Genomic DNA, 27,866 nt, shown 5'->3' on the forward strand with positions numbered 1-27,866 from the left:
CGCATTGCGCCACAACCGGAGAGTAAAGCCCGAACTTTGAACACAAAGATGTGTTCCCTCTGGATGAATTTAAGTGCATTTAATTAATTTGTGAATTGAGGGTGACTCCGTAAAGTTATCACCGTGACTAGTCCCGGTTTACTTAATTTACACCAATTATTAGCGGTATCTTAGCACTAGAAGAGCCGGATAATTTAAACGTTTTTCTCTTCCTTCTCCTATGGTTTAAAATTATTGGTATTTCGTGACTAAGAATGAATTTTTGTCATCCAATCACACGCAAAAAATTTTAATATCTGCAGCATTAATCATGAAATAATTACTGGTAATCTAAACGAGCCGGAGCGATCATTTCCACCGCTATCGTTAATTTTCTGCCTATTATTCGTGTCATTTAAAACCAGATTGATTAGCATTATGAGTAGCAATCGCGTTAACAGGTTGAATTTAAAACTGATTTTCTGCATGTTTCTATGCAATTTATTTTTTTATTTAATTCTATATTGTTATAGAGCAAATTTTTGCGTTCAAGTTGAAAACTAGATGGCATAAAACTTTATTTATTGATTGAAAATATGGATAATTTGAGTTAAAAATAAAATAATCGTACTTCAAAATACAGTATAAGAAATAAATTATTTACACACACTATTAAAACAAGAGACAACACCTACAGGTCAAAATGACCGCTGCTGACGCTTTTGGGTATGGGACTACGCTTCTAGTGATAACTGGTTTGGCCAAGAGCGAATTACAGAGGGAATCGTACTTCAAAATGACCAGCCAACAGTGAAAATTTGGATGACTCACCACTAGCCGAGTTTTAACTAGCAATGATTCCATTACACATTTTTTCGACTCCGGTTCCAATTTCGATTCTTGTAAAATTGATTCCCGATTCCGATTCCATCGATTCTTATTCAAACTAACAGGTGGGATATTGATTTGTCGTCAGCATTGCTGTCCTTAAAAATATGCATAAAATGGAATAAATTACAAAGACAATTTAGTGGACCAAAAGTATAGTTATTAAAAATAGCGAATTACTATGTTAGTAATATATCCATAGCTTTAGCAAAATAATTAACACTCTAATGTTTCAGACATAAATTGTGTTCTGGATAATTCACATAATTACGCATCAAGGTCTAAAAGCTATCGGATTACCGAAAAACTTGTTCCTTACGATGCATAAAGTTAAGATGCATAAATACTTGCGGATTGTCAGAAAATGTTTACGCTTAGAACAAAAAGACGAGAGTACTTAGTGCTATCCGTACCTTTTCGAAACCAGCAAGAATACCGTGGGAAAAGATATAATGATAAACATTTATTATCGTGGACTCATTGGTCCTTTAGACATTGGCAAATGAACAACCAAAATAATAGTAATAAATATAGTATATTAATTAGATCACCTTCGCCGGCTACATCGAAATATGGATACCGAAATTTTTCTCCACCCGATCGCTACCGATGCACTCGGAGGCTTTTATCTGCTCCGCTCTTTTGCCAGCGGTAATTCGACCATTTCGCTCACGTCTCTTTTGTCCTGGATTCGACGATTGGGGTAGGGGCTTCACTCCGTTTGCCTATAAAGAATCCACGAAAACCGATTTCTGCAGCCCTCGAAGATTTTCAGAAAGCGTCTTTCAATCCATTTCGACGCGATGGTCATCATCCTGAGGAAGTGTTACGAGGCGAAAACGAAGATTGCTGGCCTCAATTTTGCAAGGAGGGCAGAGAAACAAAAAACAAACACACGAGACTCTTTTCTTCCAGAAAATATCTCGACCCTCTTCCCGATCTTTCATTTCTTACCCTCCACACTCCACTTACGGCCTCTGGAAGATCTTCTCCTCCATCAACGTTTGTTTAGCGATGGAAAAAAGGCATTCGCAACGATTCTACATTTTTCAAATCAATAGTTCGCGAGTTCATTTCTTGAAATAGTGACATGAAGGACTCAAAAACGAACTTTTTTATATTCCACGCAGTATTTCTTTAAAAAATCTACTTACCGGTTTCGAACAATTAAGGTCATTATCAGGAGGCAACAAAACTTCTTTCGAAAGAAAGGTTTTTAATAATCACTGCGTGAAAATAAAACAAACTCTATTTTCCAATCAATCTACATTTTTCGTCAAATTGAAATTTTTGCATTTTATACGACAGACATCCTGGAAACAAATTTACTAATATAAATTATGCGCAAAATCCCTCATACCTCCCATCAGCGCGAAAAGTGAAGCTCATAGCCCTGTTTACCTCACCCTAACGTGGCATATTTTGAGACGGACTAGTAATAACTGAAATACTTAACCAATCACGTCCCAGACCTTGCATCAAATGCAAATTAATTTCATAGGTCATTCAACAGTTGATATGATACTGGATAAACATAACTTTCTTCCTTGATACTGGATAATTCCATGAGAAATGTTTATTTTTCTCAAAAAATGCCTATTCTAACTTCCATAGTTTCCAGTTGTTATGTAACCGCACATCCTCATCTTAAGTATTCAACTCCATTACATCACCAAATTAAGCCGAAAACGAGCACGAGGATGAAATAATATCTATATGCATCTAAGCGTGATAATTCATATCCATCTTTCTAACGTAACTTTCCATGGGACTGGATGTGTAACAGTTTGGCAGAAAAGATATTTTTCCTGGGAAAGTTGCTGATAATTGGCTGCTCATATCCCTACAAGAATAGGGATATTAAATTTTATTAATCCTTCTCTCGACTGCAGCTAGCTTCTTCTACATTACTCCTCAGAACTAGCGCAGCGTGAAAGTATTGCCAATGATTCCCCATCTACTTTACTGTAAGAGCCACATAAATGTACGCGATTGTGTTTATCAAAAGTCTCCCATTGAATCTAACAATAAGAAAAATTTATTTTATTTTATCAATCGAAATTGATGGTAGCTAGGATATCGTACTTGCTTCGTTACAACCAGTAAACAAATTTGTGCAAATAAAGTATCTCAAAACTTAGGTCGCTTCTTTCGCATTTATGTGCAATTGACTTATTATTTTAATTTTATTATTGGAAATAAAATATTGTAACAATCTTTCGTGCCTTCATGATTCTAATTATTGTAACCATTATTATTAATAGCCCTGATGACATACATCGAAAAGTTGGCAAACGATTTTACATAATATTCTCAGCCATATATACCGAGACGTTATTCATCATTAAATTATTGAGGTCAAGAAAAAGATATCGATTTAACATTGAGCGTACCGAGTGGGGGGCAGGAGGGGTCAGCAGCCCCCCCTAGAAGCAAAAATTGCAAAAGTCTCTAGGAAAAATCAGGATTGGATTGAAATTTTTTCATCAAATTTTCTTCAAACCAACGAAATATGATTTTAGTACAATTTAGTAACAAAAATTAATTTATTTTACAAGTAATTAATTATTGAAACTAATAAAGCGCTGTTATAATTTTCTTAAAATGCTATTTTATTCACCTTTTCCATGCTAAAATGTTACCCCCAAGTTTTGATCCTGGTTACGCCCTTGGATTTAAAGCTAATAATTACATAAACCTACGATTTAGAAGGATAAATAAAGTTTTAAATTAATTCACAATTTCAAATCTTTCATTGCACATTTGAGAAAAAAGCTAAAACTTTCACTTGTTTCCCTAGCAATCTATCACTTTTCCTTTCTCTCCTCCTGTCCACACCACAATACGAGGCCATTCCCAGCCGCATCCTCTATTTATAGCGTCCTCTGCAGCATTCTCAGCCACCGCCGACACCCCTTCAAAAATCCATCACTTCAAAAACGAAAAAAGAAAATAAAGAGTACCTCGCTCCCCCTTTAACCTCCTTTGTCTCGCCAAACTCCTCTTCTGTCCCCTTTCCACGCCATCGACACTTCCAATCCTCTCATAATGTCTACTTTTAGAGTTTCGATCAAAATCGAGGCCTCGAATCGAAGCTTTGGGGACATTGGGGGTGTTGGAAAGGGATGGGATTGCGTTGAAGTCGTGACCGAAAAACAAATAGGAGAAGTGGTTGCAGCATTATGAGACGGAACATTTGAATTGGACAAATGAATCAGTTGGTACTATTCCTAAGCGAGTTATTACCATTAAATCTTTCAATTTTAAATCAATGATATACTAATCAATCTATTGATAACCAAGATCAAGTGCTGAAACTGACTGAGCGCTGAGTGTTTAGGATGAAATTAATACTTTTATTAGTCTATGTCGTTTGAATATGTTTGCAAAGTAAGTTTATTAAGAGAGGTAAAAACAAAATAATATGATGTAATTATTCCATATTCTTCATAATGTCACTAACAAGATGTAAGATACTTCATGAAATACTAACTTTATGCAGGGGAATTTCAATATCAAAGGAAAATAAGAATGCAGGTGCTGAAATAATATGGAATATTATGACAGTTCAAATGGGAAGACTAACATTTCCAAATGTTACTGAAAACAGGGTCTCAAGGAATGGTCAGAAATACATAATTCGGTTTCTAAAAACTTTTAACTATTCCTGAACTAATTTAGCCATCATAAATACTTTTACAATTAATATTTTATTCAAAATTAGATAACAAGTAAATGTATTATGGCTGGAAGGGTTGTCCTTCAAGACTCTGCCGACTAAGCCGATATTTTCTACATTGTCATAAGTGTAGGCCGTTAAGCTGGAGTACAGCATAGAAACTGATCTAGAAGATAGAAAGACTAAAAATTTTGGAGAAACAAAGAGCTGCCGAAAACTTTCTCTTTTGTTTAATTTGGTTGGGTCCAAAGTGTTATTCGAAGTAATATGGAGAGGGCGGGAGGGATTGCTAAGGATTGATTCATTGGATAAATAGTTGATTTACAACAGAAAAACACGAATAATTATTTTTTAACGAAGTGTTGTAGTTTACTTTTCACTATTCTATCACTGTGTGAATATTTACATTTCCCAGGAATTTGTTTGAATAATATTTTATTTTAACGGCAGTTAAATGTCCTTATTTATATTCCATCAGCCAAAAAACACCATTTACTTTCAGAATAATTCTGATTTGTAAACAAGCCGCGTTTAATATTCACTCATTACTACATGACTGCCATCATAAAATAATAAACATTCTTTAGCCTCGAGTATTGTCTTTTCTATCCTTACTGCTACACACAGTACTTCAAAGGCTACATGAAAAAATAAAAAATAAAAACGCAGTCCTTTCGTTCACAGAATCTGAGATTTTATTCGAATAATCCTTCGGATACACAGCATTAGGAGGTATTTTGTTCATCCCTTTTTGATAATTGCAGGACAGCTAGGAGTCATTTCTAGCCAAAATCGTTTTATAAAATGAAATGTCCGTTTTATTCTAATGCACTGCCTAATCTTTGTAATTAAAAAATAAGAATTTATGGTGTTGCAAGATTCGATATACATTATTTTATACAGGCTAAACATATTATTGCTACCTCTAAAATTATTAATTCATCTTTTAATTTCCTCCATTAAGATATGAAAAATTACCGTTTCCCGTCAAATTTTTCCATTTCCTGGTCTATCAATCAATTAATCCATTATATCATCCGCCAAAAATAGAATTATGATGGATTAAAATACACCCTTGTGCCTTTCCTAAGAAAATAAATAAAAATAATTCTATTTGAGGGAGAGCTGACATGAGTTGGAAAAAAAGTAAAAGGAACAGTGGACATAGGGATATATAAGGGACTGAGGTAAAAGAAAAAAAGGCTCACGATTCTATTCAGCGTTTTCGCCTCCTTCCCCAGCATCTTATTTCTCCCGGGAAGGAAATCAACGGCGCGGTTGGCCAGAAACGGGCGAGGAGGCAAGGGGGTGGCATCTTGGAGAGGTCGGATTGGAAGAATGCTTCGTGCTTGCTTATTCCCCTCCACTTGGCCCGTGAGGACTTTGGTATTTTCAGAGAAGTGCTCCCTTGGGGTCGAGGATAAGAGAGAGCGGAGAAAGGCGGGAGGGTATAAGTGGGGTCCGGGCGGAGACTGGGGCGAGGAGGACGTGGCACGAAAAACTGATTGATTAGCCGCTACCTACGTCGACGAATTCAACCGCCCACCTCTCTCAGCTCACGCCCCCGCTTCTTCTGAAGAATACGAAATCAAATGGTAAAGGCCTCCTGGACGATGACGGCGATGAGTCCAGGATGCAATGAAATCTCCAAAGGGAGTCGATTTTGCTCACATCTGCATCGACTAGAAGTGGCCATAGAGCAGTGGGCGGGAATCGAAAAAAACTAATCAAAACCATAAATTTGTACTAGATATGTTTATGGAAAGAATGGTTCAGTCTGGTAATATAATATCAGAGGATTAAGGAACTATGTCTATTTAAATATTTGATTTATCCCGATAATCATCAGGAGCCGTTGAAAATTAGAAAGAATAGTAAGAAGAGTTGAAATCGGAATATTGGTTAAAAAAACAAGTTTTTACTTTCGCTCGTGAGTCGTTAAGTTTGTTTTCCATAGCTTTTAAAGCTGGGATATTAATGTTCCATTTCTTCCGAAAACCTCAAAAAAGAGATCAGTTCTAATCATATCCGACCATACCTTTTGTCTCGCCTCAGCCCTAGTTCGAAAAACAGTACCAAGTCCCCGTGATGTACGTTTATTCTTTAAGAAAATATGCTTTAAAATTTATGGGAAAATAGTGACGAAACTCCGTGCCACCTAGGTTGCACGACAACAAATCACACTACTAGCCGCTGTGAAGCGCCAATAATTCGTATGCTCAACCACGATGTTCACCTTTTTAATGTACCGCTGAAGTTTTTCTCTGACCATAATCTAATTTCTCTAACATTTCCCTGATTTCCCTTACCGGTATGAATCCTGCGTGCGTTAACCTCCAGAAGAAAAGAAAAACATTTAGGAGCCTGCCGTAAGATAGTTGTCCTTCAAAGTCCGACCGAGGTTTTATTTTAGTCCTGATTGCGCGATGCAAAAACGATTCCTCTGCCGTCACTTCAGAGCTAAACTCTGATGTAATGCTTTCTGTTAGATCTGAAAATGTGGGGCTAAGCTCATATTTTTCTTCTTTTGACCAACAACTTGCGATCTTACGTGGTTACCGGAATTATTCAGGGTTGTTACCCTTCACTACTTCCCGGCCAACTGTGATTTGATAAAATAATGTTGTTGTACCCAGGTATTTAAATGTGTCCATTCTCAATTTATCACAAAAACATTGTAATTTACAACAAATGCTCAATAGTAAAATATGCAACTGATAAAAAATAGATAAATAAGTAACTAGATACTAAGGTTTTGTCATGAATATCTTTGAACATTAAATTGAAACCATTAGGATTCAACAAATGTTTTTATATTTATTTTCCAATTTCCCCATCTTAGCTATTAATAAATAAATCATTTTTTTAAATTGTATATGATGAATACGCATACTCTTTTAGACTTGCATGAGGTGATGGCGAAATATTAATAAGAATGCATAAAAATACACTTTTAAGTGCGTTAAAATCAGTGGCATAGCCAGGAATTTCGTTCGGGGGGGAGGTGGGGGGGTCCAAAACTAGGGGGGAAAATTTTTGAAAAATAGGATACTAGGTAATGGGTTTTAAACTAATTTGAACACTTTTCACAATCAACAAAACTTCATTTGTTAAAAAAATACTTTGTAAATTCATGTTTTTTCAATAATTTGTTTTCTTTTATTAAGGAAAATAATTGTACTTTTATATTGCGGGGGTGGGGGTCCGGACCCCGTACCCCCCTGGCTACGCCACTGGTTAAAATGTTAATTTCTAACGCAAGGGATTCAAAACTTAATTGATTTTTAACCTGACAGAAACTTAATCTGGTTAATATCGAATTAAAAAAGAAATGATACGGTTTCGATCGATTGAACCCACGCCGCAGTCATATCTATGGTAATAAAGAAATGTAGGCATCGGGCCGCTAATACGAAAAGTCTTTCTCACCCTTTGACAGCGACTTTTGTTCACGGGATGGACTACTAATCGCTTGGAAAGGCATCGAACCGAAAAAATAAAGTGAAAGCCATTGATGCGAAAGTGTAGAACCAATGAAATTGGGTAGCAAGTAATGATATTTAGATCTGAAATCGATACCGTCATCTGCGATGACACCGCACTGCGATGACTGGTTAATCAATTTAAGAGGATTATGATAAATCGATTGGGAAGTTAATTAAACGGTCAAAAATGGATGTGTCAGAGAGGATATTGCTAGCTACGGCTTTCAAACCCATCAGGACAAAAAATATGGCATGAAGGCAATCTTTCCCTTCAATACGCTGTCCACCAGGTAACAAGGTTTTGGCATTAAATCAGACTTTGATACCGTTTAAAGTTGATGAATTGAGCACCACCAACTCAATAATAGCAAATACCATTTTAAATTCACTCATTCCCGGCGTCCACAATCTATACTTGCCTGAAACTTACCTATAATTTGATCAGTTATCAGAAATTATCGTTGACGAATCTGATTCTTCAGACTCTTTAAATTTCTTCTCTTTTCGCCAAAATAGTGACGGAAATAGAATAATTAATACCAAATTTGAAAGTTTTTAAAATACACGGTTACACTTTCCGCCCTACATAACCAAGACATATGAATAAACTGGCACTAAGTCACACATTAGGACAGTCAGTACCTACATAACGATTTCAATCATTCTATGAGAGCTTCGTTGAACATCGGAAAAATGAATAAAACCTTTTTTGATAACATACCTGGGTCATTCTTATGAGAATGTACACTTTTCAAAGTTTAATTATAAAGAAAAAATGTTACTCAACAGGTTTTCAATTAATTACTTAAATAACAATCCTGTTGCAAGATGTCTTCCAATAAGCGATCGTAATTTTCTATAAAAATTAACCATTTTATAAATTGAATCGATTGTTTTCTTTACGGAGTACGCAAAAATATAAAGAGGTATATAATTTGAGGCAACAGAGCATCCGAATGAAAAGACAATTATTATAATTTTAGACAAGACACATAGCCTATCATACAAAGTTTAGAATAATATTAAGGCTTATGGTTATATTTAACAAACTTTGGAAATGAGAAAATATTGCTAAGAAATTACTTCTTCTACAATAAATTTTTTTTAAAGTTTTTAACATTCTGTTTTTAACTAGAATAATCATCTAAAAATTATGAATAAGACCATCACCAAGAGCAGTCCAAACGGAAAAATATTAAGTTTAAATCATTTTTGTTTATTGAATACATAAAAAAATCAAACAAAAAAGAAAAGGAGGATCAAAAACTACACAAATATCCTCAAAACCAACTTTTTTCCCTCCCCTCTGGAGGTGTAGACTAATGTTGCCCTGTTTTTTTCATAAAGTAGACTGTGAAGCCACCACGATCGTCTATCGACAAATCAAAAACGGCCACAAGTACCTAAATGAAGCCAATTCCTAGATGGTAAAAACAGTTTTTTTTAATGACAACAATAATGAAGGTATTTATGTTATCGATTCCTATTTCATTATTTCTTGTTATGAATCACTGTTATGTAAAGCTAAAGCATTGGATAAGACATATATCCTCCATTACAGTAGTGCATTCCCCGTTAAAACTAGCCTGAAAGTTAACTTGTTTTTGGAAAGGGTGGAAAGAACGAACGTATTTAGATAGAATGCTCGTATACGTTCCATTACCGCAGGATTCCATTAAAATATTCTTAAAACATTAGTAATATATTGAAGTTTCTTTGACCCCTCAAATTACATTTAAATATAAATATATTGTTGAATTAAAAGCATGGGACATATAACGAGGGTACACAAGTATACCTTGGTACATAAATTAAAACGGTCGCAAAGTATAATATAACAAAAAAACTGAATCAGACTGATTAAATGACAAACCTTATGTCTTGACATTAGGAAAGGACATTCTAATACGCACTAGACATTAAAGGCAACATAAAGTTTAGAATGACTCACCTACATTCAAGTAACTAAGGAATGATTGAATTAAAGAAATAGCATAAATATTCATCAAAAATACCTCAAAGAGCTTTAAGTGCACCAGAAAAAGCTATGTTGGCTCATCATCCAAAATAATTTAAATCAATGGGTTAGAAAATTACTAATAAAAATATTAATAAATATCAAAATAGCGTTTATAATTCGCCTAGGCAATGCCGAAAATCCTGCCGAAAAAAATTAAATTTAACACCGGTTTTTTATTGTAACCACGATCTGGCAGCTGATATCATTGATTAACTCACCTTGAGGAAAATGCAGTTGATACACTGCTGAGGATGATTGAAACGTGTGTAAAGGGAAATAATACCCTCCTGCAAACACTACCGTGGATCTGTTAGTTAGTTAGTTAGAAGCAGCATACAGAAGCAAAGGGAACCCATTAAGAAAGCCTACTTCAATCTATATCTTGTCTTTTACGACCTTGGTAGGTGATTAGTGTCTTCACGTTTCCAATTCCATCACGAAGCCTTCTACAAACGAAGCATGTAAGCTCACTGGAAATTTACCTCATTTCCTCCTCACAAGGCAAGAACATAGTATTTCAATGAAACTGGTATTTTATGAGGGACAAAACATTTATTCCGCTAAAAGCACCAAGCAGAATTAAAAAAAGTAGGATAAACAGAAGTAAAACGAGAAACAAATATGGAAAGCATTATTTGCAATTCCAGCTCGATTTTTTAGTCAATTAGGGTATACATACGCGTAAAGCACACGTAATTATATTCTTTAGCTTTCCAATTTCTGTAGAGAATTCATTTCCCTTTGGAGAAGTCAATCGAACAGCTTTTGATTAGGTATAGTAAATAATAAAATGAAAACAATTTAATGTACTGAAGTTATTTTATGGCCAAAGTCGCTAAATATTTAAAGAGAAATACCAAAAATAACCTTTACACAAGAGACCTTACTTTCGAATGAATATATTCCTTTTTCATTTTAATGTCATCACTGTAACTATAGTTATGGCTTTCATCGAAATTGAGTTTTTCAGTAAGACTGGCTCTTCCTTCGCTCTTTCACCATTAAGAAGCGCGAAAGTGGATCCCTCATTTAATTATATAAACTGTTTGGCTTCCCATTTTATATTACTAACCATAGATGCGTGTATATTATAGTGCAAATTACTTAATTTTATAATACTATTCGGCATAAAAAAAGAGTCTTCTAAGTAAATCTAAGGGTTTTAATTGAACATTGATGGAGATCCATGGATTCACACACATTTATTTATATCATTTTCATTGGAGTCTAACTATACCAATTGTTAAAATTACGTATCATTTTAAACCATGTGGAATGCATAAAATTTCTATTGTATAATGACTGAAGCAAATATAACCTCTTAAATTATTGGCATCGCTTAAGCGGACTACCATTAAGATATCGTACGTATTCTTCATGCATCCATAAGTTATATTAACGGCTTTTTTATGTTTAAGACATCCCTAGTCATGTAATACATCGACCAACAGCATTTCCTTGATGAAGCATGAAGCCCATCTTGACTTGAGACCAAAGAGAAGATAACGCAACGGCAGAGAAAAGTAGAAACTGAAAACCCTCTTGAGGATGCCATAAAATTAAGAGCCCCTTCGGGAGCCGAAAATGTCTAGTGGCAACGTAAGTGAGTTAAATCGATTTTTGATTCCACGATCCCCTTCCGTTAAATCGATGTACGACGTCAGTTACAAACTCGAGGTGATGAAAAACGCCGAAAATTAACCATGGAGATTGCAGGGAGTCGAATAGGTGGCAATGACAGTAATCTATTGGTTTCCGAAACTGAAATTGGCGAACTGAATTTGAGAGACGAGACTTGATGTATTTAAAACAGCGCCTCGTTAAGTATTTTACCGAATACTTGTGGACTTGAACATTAATTATCTAGGTAATATTACACGGGATGACCAAAAAGAAGGATATAATATATACCGCTTCATAGAAGTGTAAATGGATCAATGATTTTTCCTCAAAATTGTATATTTAACGTAAAACATTTTTTTGGCTTATTCCATCACTAAATATTTCCTTCTGGGCAAAAAAAGGGTCTGAAATATGACCGAGGATATTGCCTTTAAAATTATAACTGGGACTGCATAAAAATGGAAGATGGGACCTTTGTAGTTGTCCGATGTGAATGGCCTAACGCGTACGACAAATTCTATGCCGTGACGAATTTTACCCAATTTGTCGTATTATATGAATATTTTACTCCGGAGGCACTCGTTTGAATATGTGACTTAATGAAAAAGGTTAATAAAGTATGATTGCAAGAATGCCGCGAAAATGTTGACCGATAAGACGTAAGGGGAGGCCTATAATTTATTCTAGGCGATGACACTGATCGTTTAAGCCGTGTCACAATTTTATTTAGAAAACTGGCCATTTAAATTCAATATTATGTGTAAAGCCTTAATTTTCTTAATCTTAAAATTCTGCCCTAACAAATTGGGGATATACTATATTATAATGATGCAATTAGATTGCGTGTGGTGCTAATGACCTTACCCGTCGACGCACCCGTAACCCAAAACTTACTGTTACTTGAATCACATCTTGTTGGCATGTCGGCTAATTACTGTACTGAGAATAAACGAGGGAATAGAAATACAGTGGGAGCACAATAGGCTGGTATTTGAGAACTTCAGACGGCACCACGCTACTTTTTAAAACGAATTAGACTGCCCCATTTTTCTACTGATACCGTCAAACTTCAACTCACGTACAAGGTCTCAAAACGTATCTTGTTCGTTTGTCGTGGACTTACGGTACTAAGATTTAACAGAAGGACAGTAGGATCATGGTAGGTAGGTATTTGGGGACTTCAGACAGCACTGAGTAGACTTTTGAAAGCTTGAAGATTAGGAAATGAGGCGAGCACAAGAGAAGAGGGGTCTCTCCCCCACTGCTATCCTCATCATTCGCTCCCACCCTATATCACTTCCAGGTCCCCAAACCCTACCTGCCCGCTCAAACCCCACCACCCTCCTCTCCCCATCTCCTCTTAATCTCCTCCGCGACCTTCCTCTTTTGCTCCCTCATAATGCGAGGTTAAAAACCTCTCCAAGCCGTAAGAGAGAGAGAGGCGAATTTATAACCCCGACCCCAGCATAGTGTGCGCTCGGCAACGATGACATCAATCTCCACTTAGACAAACTCATCTCTACCTTGGCGGTGTGGGATGGGGAGGCCTTCTCGACTCTTGCTGATTGGTTGGTTCGATTTCCCGCTGGGGAAATATCGCCCGGCTAATGGCATCGTGCTCATCGGGATCGAAAAGAATGGGTTTTGAGCCAAGAACAGACGCGGGTCTTGGATGTTTAATAAGTTTCCGCACATTTTTTTAAAAGTGGCTGAGGGGGAAGAAAATGAGGATGAAGACAAAAATTCAAATGGGAATATTTGAATAGGATGCTCCACAAAGTTGCTCTCTAACCGAGCCATTAGCCGTTATGCCCTCAGTTTGATTCAGCTAAGCTTTTAGGAGTAATGTAAGATATCAGATACTCCCGGCGTATAAGGCACAGATGAGATTCTCGGGATCTCCACCGGGTAATTGGCTGCATGTCTCCCGGCATTTCGAAGAACGTCTTGTTCTTCATCCTGAGGTGATCTTATGAATGCCGTCTCTCAAGGTGGTCCCATATGTGTACACCCCATCCATGGGCCAGATGTAATCTAATTGGGTCTGGATCACACCTAACCCAGAACCACCGAACCACCTTGACAGTTGGTATTCAGAAGATCCCCTGAAAATTAAAAACAAGTCATTCTTCGAAACGTCGGGAGACAAGCATACTATTACCCTGTGAAAAACGCGAGAATCCTTTCTGTACCTAGGAATAATTTTCGCTAGCTGAAAGAAATAGATTTTTCCAACCAAAAATTGGTAAGCTATCATAAAGATGAAAACAAATTAATAATTATCTATGCCATGTGCGATATCAATCGAGTAAATTGTATTTTTATCAAAACGGAGGTACTTTTCACCAGTGATACAAAGTAGATACGTATGAGGATGCTGAAAGCTATTCTTCGAGAAAAAAGGGAAATAAATAAATTTTATATTACCTTGACCCAAATTTTCATCTAATTGCGTAAAATACCGTCAGCGTACAATAGCCAATAATCAAAGTTTAAAATAATCTTGAGAATGATTATAATTTTCAGTTAAATATATTATTTTTGATATAAATAAAACTTTTCCCTAGTTGCATTTATTTAACTCATTATGTTTCAATCTTGCAATTAATTTATAAGAGAATGCGATAGGTTCATTTACCCCGATCCTGCCATTAAAATATTTTAAAGTACCGTGGACCACGTGATATTTCTAAATTCCTGAGAAACTTTTGAATCTATCCATAAATTATTAGTCCTTTTTAGAGTCATCTTGCGAAATTACTGAGTTTAACACCAACACTTTGGTTTCTTTCAGATTTTTATTTTCCCTGAACAGATCAATTAATCTTTCAAACCGTGAATTAAATGGCTCTTTTCCAAACGTCCGTCTCATGAAGTGCTTAGCGCTGTAAATCAGCAATTAAAAGAAAAATTTATTTCATTTAGCCGTCGAAAATTAATAACACGAGTCGAAGCGGAGCAAATGAGATCATAATATATGCTTATGCCTTTTTTAACAGCTGAAAACTTCCGTCCATCCATCACACTCACCATTGATCGAACAGTTTTCTTATATTTAGATCATCAATCATTGCATTGAGCTCAAGATCCTCTTACACAAAAGCAATGTTTTTGACATTCTAGGGGTATCGTTCGTCTTGTGTTCTCTCATCATGTAAATGCAAAAGCAAAATTTAGAAACAATATGCACCTAAGCAAAAAATTAATTTTTAATGAAAAGAACTGAGCATGAATGACATGCCAACCTCCATATTGTATATTGATGATGCAGAACTATAATAATGAGAACAATCAGCTACCGTGTAGTAGGGGACAAATAAGTGAGAAACTAGGCCACGATAGAAGTAATATGATATCGTGCAACGCGTGTGAATCGAGCACATTGTTAGCTAGATTCTTCTCTTTGACTTTTAATTATACCGCTCCACCAGTTTCGAAAGGAAGGATAATTGCAACTTGATGGGATAATTACTCCTGTGGGATACCTCGCTCGTACGATATATTAACGGTTCCATAAATCAGAGCCTGACGCCATAAATCTACACCGTAGACCTATAAGTCTTCCGAGCAAGGCAACTCTTGGTGAGTAGAGCCGTTTTGTTTGCCTGTTGCGCATCAGGGTAGTTATCACAAAGTTCTCGAGGGGATGGAACCTAAAGCAGATATTCCTAAGGAATAAAAATAATTTTGCATGAGCTTCGGCGAAGCATCATTCACCCTTAATTCGTGCAGAATTTTGCCATGCAAAATTTTTATACATGCATTTCACGACTTCTATTAGCCATTTTGCGATTGTTTATTTTTTAATTCATTCGATAAATTCGGATTCAATATTGTTCAATCTTACAGAGTAAAAAATGTGATGATATGGTCACATGCTGAACTCCATCCATATTGTAGATAAGTTAACCGAGGATTGTGAGAACAAGTTATTATTGAGTAGGGGAGAAGAAAAAATAGAGGAGGAATTGATAATTTGTATTCCTATGAGACAAAAGCAGTTGTCATCAAATAAACATAGCTAACTATTTTCAGAAATATGCTAAACCCAGATTCACAAGCCTGAAGGAAATATTAATAGAAAAGGTATTGGGATATATTAGACTGTCAATTTGAAAGTAATGATTGAAACTAAGAAATTCAGCAGAATATAAACATCCAGTGTTAAAAATGCAAAAAAAACCTTGATATAATTATTGAATTGAATATTTACTTAAGCCACCGAAAGAATGATGGGATATTAAGATTCTACCCCTTGGGCAATTTTCTTTCGCCCTTGAATGACAAAAAACAAAAATATTTTTTAAAAATATGGAAGTAAATTGTCTTTTCATATCAAACACAATAAGAAACCTGAAACCTCAGAATTTAGGAAGAAATCAGCATAGTCACAGGAAAGAAACTGCTAATGCACTACAGATAAGGCTCCCCGGATAGAATGACGACGAAAAACAGTAATCTTCAGAAAGACTTCAGTAAAATTATGCATGTGAAACTAAATAAATCGTCTTACGCAGTGTAAGAAAACGTGGAAGGAGATAGCCTTACATGATTTTGGCGAGAGAAATCTTTGTAAAAGGCTATATTTATATTCGCTTCGCAATCGTGGAAACTTTATGAAAAAAGGGGACTCTAACGCAATTCCTTGCCATAAAATAAGTTCATGACTATTCCCTCTTTAACCTGGGTGTAAGGCCATTTGTCAAGAGATAACATTCGTTTACGCTAAATCGAAAAATATACAAGGCAGTAAAAAAAAATACTCAAGGCTATTTCACATAGTACCTTGAACTCCGCTGGAATGCAGCGAGTCACAGCTGGAGAGAAAATAGGGTGGAGAAGGCGAGTGCCCTGGTATTATGCGAGCAGAAAATAAAACACTCCGAGAAACTCACCTGGTAATCCAGATAGTTGCCGTATCCCATGTGGTCGCAGGTGCATGTGCAATTCTCAATGTGCCTCCGAATGTCGTACTCCACGTCCCAGTCCGCTTCTCCGTCTCCCATCACACCCCGCTCCTCGTCCGCTATTCTCACAGGCATCCTGCTTCGGCTCTCTACACACCTCGAACGAAAAGCGTAGCAGTGGGCCGATATTCTCTCGCGGGACGAGAGGTAGACGGGAAAACCAATAAATCCACCCCTTTGTGACCTACTGTAAGCTCACACAGAGACGACCTGACACGGTGGGGGATGAATTAAGACACTTTCTCAGCGAAACACCGCGATGAATTTGACCGCACCCCCGCACTAAAATCTTGCTGGAGGCGCGGAAAAATACGTGGAAAGGCTAGGCCCTTGTCAGTTATCTTGCCACGATACTCCAGTCCCCGACAGCCCGACGTGCGGAGTGAAATCACTTGCGAGCCTCGTCGAAGGCACAGGCGAAGTCTTCGGGAGACATTGCGAGGCAGTGGATGGTTTTGGCTGGCTTGGATAAGGCAGTTACCGCACAGGAGTCGGGAGCACTGGGAAGAAGGTCACGGGAAGGCGCCACTACGGGGGACAAGGCCTCACCTCGCGGTCCCCGCACGACTCCAAACCCGGGCGGGCGTCCGCTGTGACGGCCTACCATGACGTCTTCCCCTCCTGGAGCGTCCAATAAGGTGTTGGGATCAAAATCTCACGGTGAGCACTGGTTTTTCTCACAGCTGGAATGACTGGGATATATATACTCTCTGGGCGGTGGCTTGGGCTATTATATACTGCGAGCCTCTCTAGACACGTGCGTGATGATTCTGCTCCACCTCCAAGAGTGATGCGTTCAGTTTCACATCCATCTTGAATTGACGAAGAAAGAGATTAATGATGGATTATTAAACTGCAGGGGAGTCTTCAATAGAACACAAATTGGTCTCTTCCTTCCTGCTCTGTCCGCTTCAAGGCTAATGCATCTCGGGGAAACCCTGAAAATAGAAATGAAATGTTAAAGTAATGAATCGAGCAAATATTCAAATTATCCTAATGGCCGCATTCACATTTCAAATTTCATAAAAAACGAGAGTAAAATTTAAGATTTTATTTAAAAGCCATAAATCAGATTATATTTACCATGTTTTAGGTTTCCAGGAAAAGAACTATGTCAATCCAATAAACAATTACAAATGTTAATACAAAAGAAATGTAGAAATCAGAGCCAAAAACGAAGAATTCCACTGGAGAAACTACTGATTTACTTTAGTATTGCCGTTTTTAAATAAATAAGTGAAACAATCAGCATTTCCATTCTTCACAAATTGCCTCCGTTTGAGAGCCATATAAGAAGGATCGGTATGCATAATGGACAGGCTACGGATTTAGGACGTAGGGAGAGAAGCTTGATCTCATTACTACCATTTTCTTAAAGGCAGATGGGAAGGGATGTGTGATATATCTTCCGCGTTCTATTAACGGATAGAGTACTGAAATCACAGTTTCACTCCTAAGTATCCTACTAAGGTCCTCTTTTGACAAAGTTAGACATATTTTGATCCCATGGTGCCCACGCTTTGCCTCCTACCCTACCCTCCACACCTTTTGGGCATGCTTAACCCAATGGGTCACAATGCCTCTTGGTGCAGAGAAAAATATGATGCACATGAAACATGCAACACAGACGTGCAGTTTTCACTACACCAAAACTTTAACATTGGCTCCCAAATGTTAGTTTCAGCAGCTTTTTCCAAGTGAATTATTATTATTAAAGTATTTTACCGATTAAGGTAGGTTTCCATGGAGTACTTGAGAAGAATTCTGGGATCCTCCCTAACCATCAACCACTTCCCTCGCAATTCACAATGAGGCCTACTCTCTTTCATTCCATCTAAAAATCCTATTCTTTTTCTTCCTCTCCCTCGTTTTCCTAACATTCTAACCTCTAACACAATTTTCAATATCCCCTCCCCGCTAAGTACTCGCTCCTTCGATACCTTCTGCCTCCTCCGTATCTCATCTAAAAGCTGCCTCTCCTCACCCACCATGTCCAGTACTTTTACAAGTGAATAGAGCAGATGGTAAATTGAGTGTAAAACATGAATTAAGTACATACTGCCCAAGGCCAGTCATCGCATTGTTACAGAGATGAACATGCCTCACTCCATTTACTCTTTCATACGTTACAGAAAATACTCAATGAGTCACATTAATACTGTTTTCGCAGTCAAAGTTGGGAATAGGTTTTTGAATATCGATGCTTTTCACATTAATTTCGAACGTAGTAGATAAAAGGTCCACGGCATAAAATGTGGACGAAGTTAGATGGGTAGTTTGGAAGTAATGGCTAGAAGGAAAATTAGGGTAGATTAGGGTAAGGATTAGTGGGTACGATAGCTCACGAAAAGAAGACACATGCATCAACAGCGTTATGGGAAGATGGTAATATGCTATTCAGCCAATCATTGCCGATAAAAGTGGAAGAAAACCACCTGTCTCGTAAAATTAAGGGTGGATGGCGATATTTGGTGGAACTGTGCAACACACTAATATTATATATTCCACAATATTTTTTAATGCCCTAACTCAGGTTCCAAAACTTTACAATATATCATACCTTTGAGAATGATATAGCGTGTAGTGTCGAAAGTTAGGTCAGATCATTAAGAAGTAAGTGGAACATGCAATATTTGTGTATCTGTGAATATGTTTCCCGATCTCGTCATGGGCGGAGCAACATTACCTCGAGAAATCATCATATAACATGATACAAAATTAATTTTTCACTAAAAAATGCTTTTCGTGTAGATTACATAGGTCTACTCTACGTGAGTCATCATTAATGAATCAAAATGTAGGAAGTGAGTGGCTGAGAAAGAGCGACTGACGAGAAAAAGAATTCTCGTATTTTTCTCCCATTACCCTCCTCTGTATTTCCACCTCCTTTCTTTCCACTCCAAATTCTCCTCAGTTTGGCGCTCAAGACCACAGTTTTGTCCCTGCTTTCTCATCCACCTCTCACATACCCTTCCCATCCGAGACCTCACTCCCCATCCTAACCACACCAGTCCCCCGCTATATAACCTTCCCTTACATCCCCCCTTGGAACTAAAACTTTCCTTCCTTGCCTGAAAGGAGGGATGGGTGGGTAGGGTGAAAAGCGACTTGGAAGGCTGGAACCGCGAAGTAGAACGTGGACAAAAGTAGAATAGATGTGTAGTGGGGGAGTCAGGGCATGAAAATACAGGGCAAAAATAAGAGAGACGGAAAGTGTGCAAAAACTCTGAGGAGACACAAAGACCTAAATTAGTACAGGAAAAATAGCAGTCCCTCATTCATTCCATCAATGCTAATAAAAGCAAACGAGAACTACCTGTCCCGTCATTGGCGAAGCAAGACTTTCTCAAGAACTAAGATGGAGTGGACCTCTCCCTCATAGTGCCTGGAATTTGACTTTTAGATCGCAAGCTAATGAACTTTAAGGCATACGAAAAAATGTTGCATATTCTAATGAACCAATATGAACATGAAATGCATAGTACTTGTACTTCCGGTATGAATTAATTACAAATTTTACACTTCAAGCGAACTGCCCATGCTACATCATTTACAGAAACACCAGTTGACTGAAACGCCGATGTGAAAAAAGCAATTCAATGATTATTTCCAGATAACCCGTCGAACAGGAGTAATTTCTCGGCCAAAATCGATTGACTTTAAGAAAATACGCGTTTAATTCTCAAATACTTTCAATGGGTAATAATGCGATATAAAATAATTTATATTTAAATTAAGCACACTTTATGTCTACTCAGGCTCTCCTGAAGGTAAAAATGTTTTCTCAAATTTCGACACATGTGGAGTTTGAACTGATTGTTTGACTTGCAACTCTTGTCCAATGCGCAGCAGGACAATATAATTTAAAATTTGTTTTCCTCTGATTGGGAAATGCTTTTCCTCAGCCATTTAAAAGATTTAGAGAGAAAAATCTAATTTATTTATAATACAATTAATCGTTATAGACGAGTAAGGATATGCTTAATTTCATCAAAGCAGTTTTCATACTCGCTGCCGTGTGATGGTCTTTTCACAGTGAATAACTTAGAACAAGAAAAGGTTTAAGCAACAGTGACTCAATATTAAACACGTAAACATATATACAGATAGAACACTAAATTTAACTACCGCTCAAGCGATCCATCATTAACCTTCTGAAATATTATCTATCCCTTGATCAAAGCGAGTAAATTGAAAAAGCACACATTTACTGCAGGGTTAAAAAACTATTTTCTTTTACGAATTACTGCTTCCTAAATCACGTTAAACTTCAACAAATATCACTCTAGATTACGAGGAAATAAAAGTACATCCACCTCATCAGGCGTAGATAGGATTAATTAATCAAACCAACTTTGAGCAGTTCTGGAAATAACATGTAAAACATTCAAGGGCTACATCGTCAGGACGGAAGATACTAAAATTTGTTGCAAAAATGGCCTAAACTTTGCAGCCCTTACAGACTAGGTGACACTATTAATTGCCAAAAATACGGAAATAATAATTATTATCTATGTATTCTATCTTTTAACTACGTTAAAATGTAGAAAATCAACTCGGCCTTTACCCTAAACTCAAGTTTAACTTCCCTCTTAGCTTACTGGAAGGACTAGTCCCTTTCATTCTGTCTATTAATCAAATTCTCTCCCACCCCCTTTCACGCTTGCCTAACATTATACCATCTATATGGATTTTATCATCACTTCCCCCTCATAACTCACTCCATCATATATAACCTTGACACAAAATGCTGTTGGCAGAGGTTGTGAGGTGAGATTAAATATAAAATTCAGAATCATATAAGTATAATAAATCTGGGCATGGTATCTTATTTTGTCAGAAAAGAGGTGATAAAAAATTGAATACAGTGATTCTTATTGGAGGAACAGGGATTGGTTGGCTACGGTTGGTGAACACAAACGCCAACAAACAAAGGATTCAGCATCGTTGGATTTCAGGCAATGACGAGATGTCAGGAACAGATGTAAAGGGCAAAATTAATGGCATCGTGGAAACGGATGTCGAAATGAATTATGCCGAGAATGCATGGGAAGATGCAAACTCTGAGTATATTCTTATATGAAATCGTGAACACTGACTCTGCCAAGCTTTTGGGGATAAAAAATAATCAGGGTGAGTAAACCAGTATTCGAATCGATTAGGGACAATAACTCATCGTCAAACTCTGTAACACCATGCCAAAAGCCCTTTCCCACGCTGCACGACTCTTAAATCGATAGACAGATGGTCTTTAATCCAATCCATTTTGCTTGGTGAAAAATAGACTACTTGCATAAAAAACTCTGCCAAAAAAATTGAATCTCAAGTTACCGAAAAATATTTTATTCATATGGAGATAATAAAAGAGGCGAAAAAAGGTGAACCATTACCATCCTATACCATCAGCAACTATAATACTTGAGGGGTTGAGAAGCCAAGGGGTACAAGTGATGTTTTCTCTAAACAGAGTGAGGTGCAGAAATTGCTATGAGAAATGTGCAAAAACGGTACGAGTGAGTGTTTGCTCTGAGCTGACATCGATTGGAAAACCAAATGTACTACAGAATATCTGATTGACTCCTTTGTTTTCTTTACCTACTTTCTGTGCCTAACTTTGTTTAGAGAAAAAATCACTTATACCTCTTGGATTATCACCCCCTCGTTTGTAAATCGCAGAACAGGCAAAAAGTACTGAAAAACTCTGAAGTTCAAAATTTGGCTAATATATATTTCAGCATGTGTTTTACAATTTTTTTCAGTTTCTCATCTATATTTCATATTAATTTGCGTAGCTCCATAAGAAATCATCAGTTAGTTCAGTCTATCATTTGATGCAGCAAATAACTGTGCAATAAATTGTTTACATTGCGTAGAAATATGGCACGCGCAGCAACGAAAGGATTCTACCATGCAGACTCCTCTCAAGATTCAAATGTCATACTTTTCTATATGTCGGTCTGCGTAAACTCAATCACCAACAATCTGACATGCGAATGAAAATGATCATGTTTACACGGATAAAAAAATAAACGGGATCATAAATAACTGTTTGCTTCTATGCGTTGCTACGGATTAAATAAACAAGATAGGTATCGTAGATGAAATCTTTTTGAAAAATTCTTCCATCTGAAACGGTGATTCGTTCGGCAGCTTCAGTGCATTATAATTCAAGTTCAACCAATCCATCTTCGAAACCATGATACATCATTTTATTTAGCCGCGGTTGATGCCACAGTGAAATTAAAAAGGAGCTGCAAACATATACCGTTTCCAAATGCACGTACAGTCTATTGCGTTATTAATAACGGACGTTTTATAGCAAGCTATAAATATTTATCGACAAAATTTAAAAGAAATCGTTCACTTATGAAATTCAGTTCAAATATTGAGTGAAGGTAGTGAAGGGATATTAAATTTAGGTAAAATTTGGGTGTTTTTTTTTGCAAATGACAAAATAAAGAAGAAAAAATAATCGCATGGGTATATATTCAGGAACTGGAAACCTTCTTTTGGCCGAGGAAAAAAGTCAAAGAAGAGAAGAGATAGGGAGAAAAAAAAGGCAATTCGAAGAGAATGAGATACTCAGAGAAGAAACCACTAGATGTGGTCTGTTAACACACAACGAGAGAAAAAGATAGGTGGAGCTTAATGAGGAGGGAAGGGCATGAGAAGTTGGAGCAAACGGAATAGTTAGGGGACGGGAGAGAAGAAGATTGGAGGGGGGATGGAGGGGTTTAAAGGCCAGAAAACCTCCCTCCCGCATCCCCAGTCGATCCAGCTCCTCCTCATAAATACGACTCCAGCTGCCTACGCCCGCACCCGGCCGCAGCGGGCCCGCGACCCCCGTCATCCCAAAACGATTTTACCCTCAAGCAGGAACGCCACTTGGACTAGCGTGCTGCTCGCAACTAGCCTCGTGGTTTTCTTCCCCAAATCAACACTCAATACATACATCATGAGAGGGTATGAGAAGCCAACGGGCACAAATGTTTTCTTGTCTCAAAAGAGTTAGGTGCATAAATTAAGCAAAGAAATCAAACGAGATGAACTAGATATTTAGCAGTGCATTTGATTTTCCTCTCGTAGTCAGCACTGTACAGAGACTCACTCGTATGCTTTTGAGCATCAATTTTTGTACATTTATTTTTATCAATTTCTATACCAAACTCTGTTTAGAAAACAAATCACTTGTACCCTTTGGCTTCCCACCCCCTCATTATTACTCAATATGGCAACTAAAGTTGTTTACCATAAATAAACGAAATGCTGTTTAAACTGAGAAATATAGCGCTCCTGCCTTAGGAATGTCCGAGAGTTTCAATTCATTGCCAAGGCAAGAAAATCCTTGATCGTGAAGTTGTATTTCTGAGCTACTACGTGAGCCACTCATTTTTTCGTGCAAAAAGAATCATTCATCCAAACCTAATATTGAAAAATAGCATGAATGAATAAACTGCCACCCAATTCGTACCGACCGACCACCACGAAACTTGTCCAACCGCTTTCAACGCACATTCATCCCCCTCAAGGGCACACTCATTGACTTACTGAAAGGTTAATAACAATAATACTTTTGTCTTTTATTTTCAGGCGAATTTAGGACAGCATTGTCTTCTCTTACAATTAACTTGGTTAACAATCACAAACATCCATGCCCTAGATGGTGGACAATCCACCCAGGCGGGATTCGAACCCGCGAGCTCTATGTTAGCAGTCGAGGACTTTACCCCTGCGCCACCGAGGCCGACCAAGGTTGGGTTGAATAAATAAATTTCTAGTAATTTAACCTTCCGGCATGCATAAAAGTGTTTTAGTTTAATATTGGAAGAACTCTCAGGAAAGAATACACTATAATTACCATTGCAATATCGCAGAAAGACCGTTCCCTGCCTTCATTGGACTCGACCAAACACCCCTCCGTTGAGTTCCCTCCGCCTAACCTTTACAAACGTCCCTTTCCGAAATCCCGTGCAAAAGCCACTCCCGCTGCCAAACATTCTCCATCCACACTTCGCGGGAGAAATATTTGCTCACGCGCTCTAATTACTACTCAGCGCGGCCCGAATTTCGACGACCTCGCCACCTCTTTGGCTCGGGGTTTGGCACACAACGTGTTCCGGGAGAGAGAGGAGAGGAGGGAGGTCTATCAATGGTCAACCCGGGACGTAAATTATCGGGCGAGTGACGCGACAGGCTGCGTACAGCACAATGAGCCTCGTTAAAAGGAGCTACGATGAACGTGATTTTGCCCCGCTGGTTCGATAGCAAGCGCAGAAAATCAGGTTGGGGACCCATACGAGAAGCATGCGAGGGATGCACCAAATAATAGAGGAAATGCAGACGGTAACTACGTAGAGATAATCGGATTTGAGGGAAAAAATTAAAACGATACACGCATAACCATATCAGTTACTTCAGGTAAATAAATAAGATAATTTGCCCAAGCACAAATAAAATCATGTGTATGTCTGAAAACCGACACGTGTGTTGTCGAGAGTGAGAGGAGGGAAAAAGCGGATAAGAACAATGGCGAAGGTGAATAAAGTGATGTTTCACCGAATGAGTGCAAAATTAACGTCCCGTAATTTATATCAACGATATATTTAATTAACGCTAAAAATAAACATACACGGGAAAATTATTTAGGGTGGCAAATACACCTATGTAAGTATGGTTGAGGGTTGTTATAGCTCGATGGAGGTAGCAAGGTGTTAGGTATTTGACGGAGGTAGGTATTAATAATAATAATAATAATAAATTGACTTTATTGGGGGAGATTGATACTAGTAAGTCCCATCTTCCATCTAACCCCTAATGTTCAAGTGGACTAAACGCGCGTTCATCAAAAGATACACTATATTTACGGCAACAAGTTGGCGAAAAAAACATTTTCTACGGCATGTAGAGCCATATTGATCCATATGCGTCTCATTAATACATTGAACTTGCCTCGATAATGCCATTAAATTGCATGAAATATTCTCGGATAACAGAGGATGAGGGACGAGGTGTTCCTGGAACGGATGGTCATTTTTTCAACATTTTTTTCTCTCCGCATTTACGGTGGCTGAGTGAAATCATCGGCAAGCACATTAATATGCAAGCTCTCGAGGAGTTTCCGGGAAACACTTCGCTGCAGGAGCTCACAAAAACATCATTCCGTCATCTCTTGTCCGCTCGCCATACCCCGTAGACCTACAGGGCACTGCGTCGTTTTTCCGCCTTGGCCAGCAATTCGTTCCTCCAACCCCAAGCACCAATCACCATTCTCCATTCCGCACAAACTCTTCTTTGCATAAATTTACCACTGATTTTCCTCCCTTTAGCCCTTCCGGCTATCTCTTGCTCGAATTCCCCTCAAGACTACTCCCGTCCTCAATTTCCCAAAGCCTACTCTTCCACCTTTTGGCATGAATCTCTCCAGGATTCGTCCATGGCTCAGCCTTTTAATTCTTTCATCCTTCCCATGTGTGAACCTGTGACTTCTTAATATGAATTCTTTTCCCTATATAGAAGTCAACGTTTTCCGAACAGATATCGTAGACTAGCATATAAAATGATAAAAAAAAGATATCGTACTGTCTACTTAACACTTTGAAGCCCAAGTCCGTGTATACCTCGGGATGTATATTTTCAAATAGAAGTCTGTTTTGAACTATTTAGCCTCTTTCTTTAGCTATCTGGTCTTCTTGTATGGAAGACACTGTCATTTATCGGCTCCTAAATATAATTTTTTCGGATCAGGAAATCATTCTATAAAAAAACATGAACCCTGGTTTTTTAATGAATACGTGAGAAACCCATAAACATGAAAATACGACGGGCTGCAAGGTGCTAATTTAATTTCACAAAACTTTCCAAAATTTATTTCTACTAATCGGCAAACAACACATACGTAGTAGAGTTCGTAATCAAAATAAGTAGACTGTACAATATCTTTGTGCATCATTCTCCCAAGAACTTTGAGACAATATAGTACCCGGTACACGCCCCAACCCACAGGACCGACCTCGAATCACGGCAGCGGCTGAGATAACTCAGGGGGACCCATAACCCTGTCAGTGTGTTTTGTGGATAACAATGAAAAATGGGTGCATACGACGCGAATATAGATATGGCGATACCTGTAAAACCAACCTTCAGGTCGAAAATGTAGATAATATCATGAGGTCACCTCATTTTAAAAACCTGTACCGAGTTAGATCGATCGTGGACTAATTAACTCTGTGCAATCGTAATTTTCCTCTCATTTTAATTACTTCCTTCAACCGGTTTATTCTTAAATCACACGGCATTCTTAGTAACTGCCCGGATGATTCCTGCATCAATCCCCCACCATCTGCACGCATCTTAGCAGGGTCCCTACAGCTCTACAAAGGAAGACAAGTTCATCATCATCACTGGTCAACAATCCTAGGATTGGTTTGACGCAGCTCTCCACTCTATTCTCCTATCAGCTAATCTTTTCACAGAAGAAGTTATCAACCAGATTACCTTAGCGAGGTCACTACAGCCCCGCAAAGGATACTTCTGGGTAGTGTGTATGGTCTGTGGTGGTCCTTGGCGGGGAAGAAACATTTCCGTAAACCACCACAGAAGTGAGAGTGTCTAATAACCTGGAATCCTTAGGAGAGACCATACAGCTCAACCATGGGTGCCAAGTTACCACCCAAGATCACCTTAGCAAGGTCCGATAGCCTTGCGAAGGTCTCGGGGGTGTGTGCTTATGTCTGTGGTAGTCTCTGGCGTGGAAGTAATTACCGTAAACTGCCATAGCAGGGCATTCTGGTGAAGTGTATTTGTTGTCTTATTCCTCTGACGAGTGGTGTCCATATTTTTACGGCCATTTGAGAACCCGCTCTTGCATCATCTATTAATATTGTTGTTCAAAAAAGATCTGATACTTTCCCGGCGTACGATGTGAAGGCTGCCCAGGTGCTCCACCGGGTAATCTCCTCCATAGCTGCCGACGTTTCGGGGTACGAGTCGTACTCCGACCTCAGAGCTGAAGTGTAGAACTGAATTCTCTGGTTCCCCATCCTTTACGTACCCCGAAACGTCGGCAGCTATGAAGGAGATCACCCGGTGAAACACCCGAGAAGCCTTCACTATCAATATTAATGTTTGCCTCTCTGACCAGGTTTAACCCTAATACGGGCAAGGTGAGTCTCTTGGACTCATCGCATCACATATTTGAGAATTTAATTGTTATTGAAATGTCAGCA

General features: G+C 38.0%; 1 long non-coding RNA gene across 1 annotated transcript in view; it reads right to left on the bottom strand.

The window, feature by feature from the left end:
- LOC124156080 overlaps nucleotides 1-27,866 on the bottom strand; it is a 185,838-nt gene that overhangs the window by 33,676 nt on the left and 124,296 nt on the right. The window contains exon 3 of the long non-coding RNA XR_006864263.1: nucleotides 16,570-17,579. This is a non-coding gene — a long non-coding RNA (uncharacterized LOC124156080). The remainder of the gene's footprint in view (nucleotides 1-16,569; nucleotides 17,580-27,866) is intronic.

This window comes from Ischnura elegans, chromosome 3 (assembly GCF_921293095.1).
Source record: "Ischnura elegans chromosome 3, ioIscEleg1.1, whole genome shotgun sequence".
NCBI lineage: Eukaryota > Metazoa > Arthropoda > Insecta > Odonata > Coenagrionidae > Ischnura > Ischnura elegans.